Here is a 9,807-nt window from a genome sequence, read left to right on the forward strand (position 1 = left end):
AAAAACAAATTTGAATGTCAGAGCTTTTTAGACCAGTTTAATTGCACAATCCCACTTGCAAAATACTGCCAGTCTGAAAGTGACCGGTGTCCCTCGAGATCCTTTGCCATATTGCACAATATTGGTTTGGATGGATGAAAGATCTGACTCATTGTAAGGCAGTTTTGCTATTACAGGTTCAAAATAATGAAAATGGAGATTAAATGCATTAATGGAAACATTTGTAATTTGCATCATTTATTCCAGTTACCAAATTGTGTTGCATGTGTCCCAGCATGTTCAGTCTTGAATCATAAAAAACCCCTGCTTCCCTAGAACACAGTGAATATCTTAAGATTTATTTTTCCATTCCAGGGATGAACATTTTGTGCAGGTAGACTGAACGCTTATCAAGGTTAACACGAAAGGTTATTGTATTCCTTTTGCAAGTTCTAGATTTTCTTACTCTGAGAAGCAAGCCCTTCTTAATACGTTAACTTGAAAGCTTAGGAGCTTAAATGCCAGTCCTTAATAATGTAGTCTCTGTGTAGCATTCTATGGAGAATTTTGTGTTTTTGGGGAAGAATACAGGAAAGATAATGCTCCAGGTCAGCATAAGCTGAATTAATTATTCCTTTAGAGAGTTGTTAGTAGAATATTCAGTGCAGTGCGTGTACCTACTACGCAGAACTTGTGTGAACTGAATTGAGATCTTTTCATATTCAAAGCAGGTAAACTTCACTTCTGAATATCACTGTAATTAATTCCCTCCAGGGGCATGTAGAAATGGTAGGTCTAATTAGCTGTGAAGATACCTAACACTGCTGTCCTGTATCAGGGAAGTTAAATCGCTAAATTCTCCATTTACTTTTTTTAAATAAATGACCTTGCATCAAACAATACTTTGAACTATTCTCTGATAGTCCGTGTGCAAAACTATGCTTGTGCCAAATATATCCCCCCCCCCAGCCAAACAAAAATAAATTCACTTGAAGTTGCCATGGAGTTTTCAGTCATATCAGCGCTCGTTTCAACTGCCTGTGAAACGGTTTGTCAGGATGAAGTCACTCATGGTTTTAATTAGAGCTACCACTGATTTTTCACCTGTTCGACAAATTCCAAGGTGGATTTGATCAGTTGAAACATCTAAAGGAATTCCTAGCTTATTGGGGAGGATTAGAAAGAGGCTCGTCTCTCTTTTAGCTTTACAACTACTACTAATAGTAAACTTAAGTGGTGAGTCCCAACAGGACTGTAGCCAAAGCAGAGGCAGAATGAAACAATTGGTGGGAGCGGGATGAAGGTATCAGTGTGCTCAGTGAAGTCCCATGGACTTTAGAAGTGCATTCCCACCCCCCAAAGCAGGAGCAATGCTCTCAGAAGCAGCCCAACAAGGACTGGACATGTCTAGTAGCCTTGGAATATGGAGTGACAGCTCACCCACTTCTGCCACTGGAATCTCAGGCAGCCTGGTTGACCCAGAGCTCCTTTAACTAAGTTTGGCTGGTACACCAGCTACAATGGGATAGGGAACCTCCCACATGCAGGCCAGAGTTGGCCCTCCAGGAGTTCAGATGTGGCCTATGAGGTCATTTCCCCCCAATCATGGACACCTGCCCCACACCTGTTGCCATATATCAGGTGTGGGACAGCTAGAGACATGGCTTCCAATGCACAACTGGGAGCTTTTAAGTGCACTGCCAGTTGTGCACGTCGTTATAAATGACTTGGATGAAAGAACTGAGGGGATGCTCATCCAATATGCAGACGGCACAAAATTGGGAGGGGTGGCTATATTCCTGAGCTGCTGAAGGGGTGATGGAAAAGAGTGAAGGAAGCCTCTGACTCTTACCAGCAAACTTATTTCCCTGCACCTGGAGTCGTCCTTCCACCTTGTATTTGATGGAATCATCACTTTTTAATTCAGGCATAGGCAAACTTGGCCCTCCAGATGTTTTGGGACTACAACTCCCATCATCCCCGACCACTGGTCCTGTTAGCTAGGGATGATGGGAACATCTCCAAAACATCAGTCTCCAAAACATCTGTAGGGCCAAGTTTGCCTATGCCTGCTTTAATTGCTACTGGGAACAGAATGTTAAGCTAAGAAGATCTAGATATAACCCAGAAAATATACATACATCATTTGCAAAGCTGGATTTTGCACATTTCTCAACTGCCAGTTAATTTACCCCAAAGCAAAACTTAAGTCATATTTGAAAAGTCCTATCCTATGTCTATGAAAATCTTCAGGAGCCTCAGTAAGGATGATATCACACAGGTAGAGCGGGGAAGGGTAATTGCACAACCCTAGATACGAGTAAAAACCAGTCTAGTCAAGTACTCTTTCCCTCCCAGCTGAGGCTAACACCAGATGCTCACAGGATGATGAAAACTCACTGTTTTGCATGCCTGGTAGGACTTTGGAAGTCCACTGCTGGAAACTCCCAAAAGTTGCTGCCATCCAGTAGCTATGGGCCAATGATCTGACTAAATTTAAGGCAAAGGTTTAAAGCCTGCACCACTGCAGGCTGCAGGCAGGGAGATTTGCAAGAGGAAGAAAGCAAGCAGAAAACTAATACATCAAGAAGCGGTCTGAGCCAGAAGTTCTCTCTGGTATATTTCTTTGCCTGTTAAGTTTCTGGCATTCCTTCTGTAGTCAGAACCTGGCTTACCCACTCTACTCTCTGACAGTTTTACTACCTCAGCCCCCATATCCTGAGATTCAAAGGCAGAGCTTGAGAGCTCTCAAGTGTGGCACCAGTTCTTCAAAAAACAAACAAAAATTCTAGTTAAGATTCTAGTTTGTCTTGTTAGCAGGTCCTACTGTGGGACTGTTGCCTCATTTCTCCTGAGTTTACTCAAAGCACACCTGTTTTTGGTGTTTACCTCTCTCAAAGAAACAGAGTGACACTGACTGTAAAAAATATAAAAAGGCTGGAGAAAGGAGATAATTTAAATTTTAGAATGTGTGTGAAGGCTAGAGACAATAACTTGCCCCATTGTGCTATGATTCCATGGTAGGGAGCTGAGTTCACCTTCCCCAGAGCCAAATCCAACACCTGCTTGCCAACAACTACAAAATTCCTGGCTTGGTTGGCTCATTTTAGAAACCAACAAATAAAGTATTTGCTATTCCAGCTCAAAGCAGCTTTGCAATTTCTAGATAGAGAAAAGAATACAAAAGAGCACACTTATTTTTAGCATTTTGGGTTTTGTTTTTGTTTTTTTTTTGGTTTTGCATCTGCCTCTTCTTGGAATCTCACCAGGGAAGCTTGTTCTGCAGTTTGACTTTCATTGCATCATACAAACAAACAAACAAACAAACAAACAAAACAGCCCACCTCTTAAATACATAATAGATGTAGTTGAACACACAAAGGTACTCTGCTAATTTGAAGCATACGTCACTAATCAAACAAATGACAACAATATAGGTTATATCTACATCACTGCTGAACATTATGCTGTCTGTCCCCTTACATCAGGGTTGGGGAACAGATGATCCTCCAGATGTACTTGAACACATCAGACCTAACCAGCATGGCCAATGGTGAGGCAGGATGGTAGCTGTAGTTCAACAGGTTCAGGAGGACCACAAGATCCCCACTCTTGCCTTACACATATGAAAAAAAAGTCAGCAAATTCAAGTACCTTAGGAAAGAGATTTTTTAAAACAACAACAACAACAACAACCTGAGGCTTACTCAATACTACACAGCACACAAGCGGTGTGCCAAAAATTTCTCCTGTGTTTTTTCTTGACCATTCTCCATCCATTAATGAAAGAGGAAACTGCCTTCAAGAACTTTCCATGGCTGAAAGTGTGAAGTTTTGATGGACTTACCTTACTCTCAAGGTGGCCAAGGGGTGTTTTTTTTTTTTTGTATGTGTGTGTTTTCTTTCATTCAACAAATTATCTCACCAGCAGTCTACACTTTTGCAGGCTGTCCAGGTACCTTCATCGTACTCTTAGAATGGCAACGATGACCACCTGAGATGTGCTGGAACACACCTGAGAGGTGCCAGAACTAAGTTCTGGTGAGTTCCAGCTGGAAAAGAAAATCCCTGGTTTTCGGGTCTCACACAGACACCTTTCCCAGTCCCGATCTGGCATCAGGAATTACAGGAGTTGTAATCCAGCAACAGCTAGAGGGCTGCAGGTTCCCTATGTCAGCTAGTCCAACCCTCCCGCAATGAAAGAATATGTAGCTGGCCCATATGGGGATGAACCCACCACCTTGCTGCTATCAGCTCCAGGCTCTATCCAACTGAGCCACTAGAAGCTTCCAGTTTCTCTTACAAGGAGAGCAGGGACTTACAAAAATCAAAGAACCTGCCCCCACCAATTGCAAGTCTAACCAAGTCTAACCTTTGGCTTCTGGGCTGTTTGTGTGCCAGTAACTATGAAAGATAAAACTGAAGCTTTCCCTGATTATGCAAACTAGCATAAATGCTCCAAAGTGCAGCAGGTGTCATGTGAATTTCTAGACACACCTCTCACGAGCTGTAGATAATGTTAATCTTGGCACATTACATCATGCTTGGATATTTGCTAGAGAGGAGAATTCCCTTCATATAATATCCTACTAATGCAGCAGTGAAACTGCCTTCATTAGGCAGAGATAAGGTAATGCATGTGGTAATCTTTTTGGGAGAAAGTTAGCTTTTATGGAGTGAGAGAGAGCGCCACTCGTTTCTATACAGGTACTTTATGATGCTGAATTGAGCTCCTCAATTAATAATTCCCCATATGGTATTTGCTCATTAATGCTGGAAATAATTCTTTTTTGTTCTCTACTTTTGTTAGCTAATAAGGCTCGAGGGCATCTTCAATGATAGGCGATAGCTGGGGAAGAGAACAAGTTATTACTTATGTTGTTTACACAAGTGCAAATACAGTAGTAATACATGAGTGCTTAGTGACAGCTATTTTCCTTGGAGTAAGCAACACGGATGGGCATCAGCTACCTGGAAAACCAGCTGTTGATTGCAAACCTAAATGCACAGGGGACTCAGAAAAGTACAAAAGATCCTATGCTTCAGAACATTGCATTGCAGAAGTAGGGAGGTGAACGGAACAGCAGTGTGTGTGTGTGTGTGTGTGTGTGTGTGTGTGTGTGCTGCAGAGCTTGAGCGTTTGTCCTGCCTTTGTGTTAATTAAACATACTTTTGAACACTGGCATATCACTTGGGCCAAGGCTGAGTTCTACATCTTTTACCGTATCTATGTCTTTTACTATAACAACATGAGCAGTAAGTGAGCTATGGCATTGAGGGGTAAGAAAGTCCCGAGAAGCCTTCAGTTACCACCACTTCTGTCACCAATGTTGAGTTGAGTTGGCATTTGTATGTGATGGCAAAGTCACTTTAAAAAGGCAAGGGGAGAAGGAGGCAACAGCTACACACCACTAATTTGTGAGCCTGGTGAAGCCATGAATACTGGTAGCAACCCAAAATATTTATGAGGAAAAAAGGGGGCAAACAAATTCCAAGGGGACAGACTTCACCTCACACATTAAACCAACTCTATTTCACACTAATGCTCCAATCCTAAAACATATTTATTCAGAAGTAAGGAACACTGATTTCAATAAAATTTACATCCAAGTAAATATGTATAAGATTGAAGACTTAATCAACATTTTAATTTATTTTTTTATTAGCCACGTTCTCTTGGCGCTGCTAAAAATGCTTTGCTGCAATAATGAGAACAATAATGAGAATCCATCTCGATCTGATTTGTAGAAGTGGGGCTTGAACAATTGAATGCTTTTCTTTCAGCAGCATTTGCTGGCGTTGAAATGCAGGGACAGAAAGCATTGCCTGTTGGGTTTCTGCCTGTGATGCTGCTGCGAAAAGCACAGGAGTCCTGAGGGAAATATATGGCAGTCACAGGTACTGAGTTGTATGTCAAGACGTCAGTCAATCCACACACTGCAGGATAGTGAAGTAAATGTGGATAATATGGAGCCCTGGACGCACAATATCAGTTCAGAGAGAGGTGTTCATTTCTGGGTTAGGATGGAAGGGTCTGTCAATTTCTATTCTATTAGTTTTCATTTTAAATTTGGTTCTCAACATTTGGATATAGATATAGATATAGATATAGATATAGATATAGATATAGATATAGATATAGATATAGATATAGATATAGATATAGATATATATCTCCTCATGAAAATTCCTCAAGATTTTAGTGTGCATTTCTCTGAATACATTTTTAATGCTGTTCTGACACAAGCACTCTCCAAATATAATGCATTTTCTTATGTTATTGACACTAATATATTCATTTTTAGGCACATTTTTGCAAACATTGGTTGCTTGGAGAAGTGCGTTGCGAATTTCAGATAAGTGAGATTTGGAAGGATGGCTACATTTCAGTTCTCATACCATCTCAGAAAGTGTGAATTTGATTGATTCAGATTTAAATGTGAAGTGAATCGGTTTTCTCCTCCATCCCTATTTCTGAAGTGAAAAAGAAAAAAGGCAGAAGAAGTGAATGAGAGTTAAGCATGCATTGCAAGAACAGAGAATCTGCCTCCATATGTAATCACATCATTTTACTTTGCATTCAGCCTGGAATAACTAACTACCTTGTTAGTGAGACACATTCACGTCTCAATTATTTCTGCATCCAGACCTTTAGAGACTTTGAATTGCTTTGCAGATTGAAGGGATCCAGACCGGAGCATCTCAGCTTCGAATACAAACTGCTTAAGGCAATCAGCTGAAGACAGAGGACGGGAAACATGAATTGAATTGCTGGAGGTTGTACCCACGGAAGTCATCCCATTAGGGCAAAGACTTACATCTGCACAATGAGACTTTCTCTCCCTATTTTCTCCATATATCACCCTCCCAATCTGCTCTGATCCCCCATAATTGGGAAACAATAAACAGCACAGTTTTCTAGGGTGGCATTTGCCCATCTTTGCTCCCCATACTGTCACTTATGGCCAGGAACAGCACAGCTGTCTAGCCTGACCTAGCTAGGCTGCCTAACTGCTTTAAGCCAAAAGGAATATTTGAGCCTTAGCTTATACTGGACCAGCATAATGCATTTGGGCTTTATCCTGTCCACTTTTCTTGGAGGGTAAGACTGGCTCCTTATAGAATTGTAGAATTGAAAGGGACCACAAGGATCACAAGGACCACAAGTAGTGATGTATGGAAGTGAGAGCTGGACTATAAAGAAGGCCGATTGCCGAAGAATTGATGCTTTTGAATTATGGTGCTGGAGGAGACTCTTGAGAGTCCCATGGACTGCAAGAAGATCAAACCTCTCCATTCTGAAGGAAATCAGCCCTGAGTGCTCACTGGAAGGATAGATCCTGAAGCTGAGGCTCCAATACTTTGGCCACCTCATGAGAAGAGAAGACTCCCTGGAAAAGACCCTGATGTTCGGAAAGATGGAGGCCACAAGGAGAAGGGGACGACAGAGGACAAGATGGTTGGATAGTGTTCTCGAAGCTACAGAAGTGCCTGGCGTGCTCTGGTCCATGGGGTCAGGAAGAGTCGGACACGACTAAACGACAAAACAACAACAACAACATAAGGATCATGTAGTTAGTACAACCCAATGTGGGGCTTGAACCCACGATTCTGAGATTCTCATGCTCTACCAACTGAGATCACTGCACCTTGCTTGATTGCCCTGACCAGAGATGTATAAGTGAATAGTTAGTTAAGAATCTTTCATTCTAGACGCCACATTTCTTTTAGTATCTAATCTCATTATGAGTCTACTGATAGATTGGGGAAAGGAAGTTGATTAAATAAATTAAGAGAGAGAAAAGCAGATGATAAATGGCAACAAACGGTATTGATGGAATGATGTATTAAATGTAGACTTTGGGATGTATGCACATTTTGCAAGGAAATGAAGGCAAATCTGTTGGTTTCACAGAACTTGCTTCCAAATTCTTCATTCTGGTGGAAAGGAAACAAAAGGCTTGTGTGGGTTGGAGATAAGGACTTATTTGGGTAAGAGAATCCTCCAGAGCAGGTGTGGGGTGACCTTGGGCTAGTCACACTTCTCTGAAGTCTCTCAGCCTCACTCACCTCACAGAGTGTTTGTCGTGGGGGAGGAAGGGAAAGGAGAATGTTAGCCGCTTTGAGACTCCTTCGGGTAGTGATAAAGCAGGATATCAAATCCAAACTCTTCTTCTTCACCCAAGCAGGGTTGCCACCTGTCCCGTATAATATAGGATCGTCCTGTAGTTCAATGTAAAATACTACATCCCCCATTGATTCAATACAGGACACAGTTTGTCCTGTAGTTCCACTCTGCTGTACTCTCTCCCCCTCCCTTTCTCTCTCTCTTTCTAGGCCAAGTTAGGGATGATCTTCAAATGCCTGCCCTTGCTCCAACAGGGAAGTCCATGCTGGCTTGGCTGGAGAAACTGCCTCTTCTTTTCTTTACTTTTCCCCTCCTCACTCCCTCTCCTCATTTCGCCCCCCCCCCCAAGGAGGGGCAAACTAGGGCAAGGCTTCGATGTTATCACTTCCAGTTTTCTGCAGCTTCGGTTTGGGTTAAGGCAGCCATTTGCGGAGCCACGCTGAGTATTTGACGGAAAAACTGGGTATGGATTTTGGTAAATGCTTATTTCCTGTTTTGTATCCCACACTTGCAGCCCAGCCATGCTCCCAGAGCAGTTTACATTCAGCACAGGAGAACAGTGTTTTGAGTAAGGAGTTTAGGCTGTGTTCTAAAGTGCTAGTGTGGTGTAGTGGTTAAGAGTGGTAGACTCGTAATCTGGGGAACCGGGTTCGCATCTCCGCTCCTCCACATGCAGCTGCTGGGTGACCTTGGGCTAGTCACACTTCTCTGAAGTCTCTCAGCCCCACTCACCTCACAGAGTGTTTGTTGTGGGGGAGGAAGGGAAAGGAGAATGTTAGCCGCTTTGAGACTCCTTCGGGTAGTGATAGAGCGGGATATCAAATCCAAACTCTTCTTCTTTTTCTTGAATCAGTTGACCAAATCTAGCCTGGCTTATGGCTTTGTGAGGCAAATAGCCCAGTGATACGTTGCAATGGGAACAAAGATGGCCCAAGAAAGTATAGGTAATAGGCGGAGATAATTTATCAGTATCCCTCCCCCTCCACTTCAGCTAGGTGTCCAGTGCTGTGCAAAGGGCAAGGCTGCATTTTGATTCAGTCAGAGAACCATGGGCTTTGCCAAAGCATCTTGAAGGTCCATCCTGTTCCACCAAGAAGACCTGAGGTGGAATCAATGGACTTTGGGTGTCTGTCAGAGTGTTTAACCTGCACCTCCACCTATGCTTGACCTGTATTTTTGTACTTGGTGGACAGTCACCCTGTATAATATTCAGGGGAGGCCTTGCCAGCCATGCCATGGTCAGTGGAATGTCACCTTGTGTCTTTGTGGAAGCGAGTCTTCTTGGTTGTGGCACTGAACATCTTCTTTTACACAGTTCAGGTGATGTTGAACTCTGGTGCAACATAGAGAAAATTGGCAATGTTGTGTCTCTGGCAGCTGGCATCCAACAACATCTGGAGGACTCCATGTTGGCTACTCACAACCAAAGCTTTTTGCAAAAGTCTCGCAAAGACCCAGATTCCTGGATAAGATAAAACAGGCAAGTAATTATATGACAGGGTGGATCAGAGACGTACACAGACGTACAGCAAGGGCTACAGTTCAGTGGTAAAGCAGTTGCATTGCATACAGAAGGCCACAGGTTCTGTCCCTGGCATTTCCACATAAGGCTGCAAAAGGCTCTTGTTTGAAATTCTGGGGAGTTTCTGCATGCCAGTGTAAACAATGCATAGTGAGATGGTCTTAACCTGTATAAGGCA

Source organism: Podarcis bocagei (genome assembly GCF_964188305.1).
Source record: "Podarcis bocagei genome assembly, chromosome: 6".
Classification (NCBI taxonomy): Eukaryota; Metazoa; Chordata; class Lepidosauria; order Squamata; family Lacertidae; genus Podarcis; species Podarcis bocagei.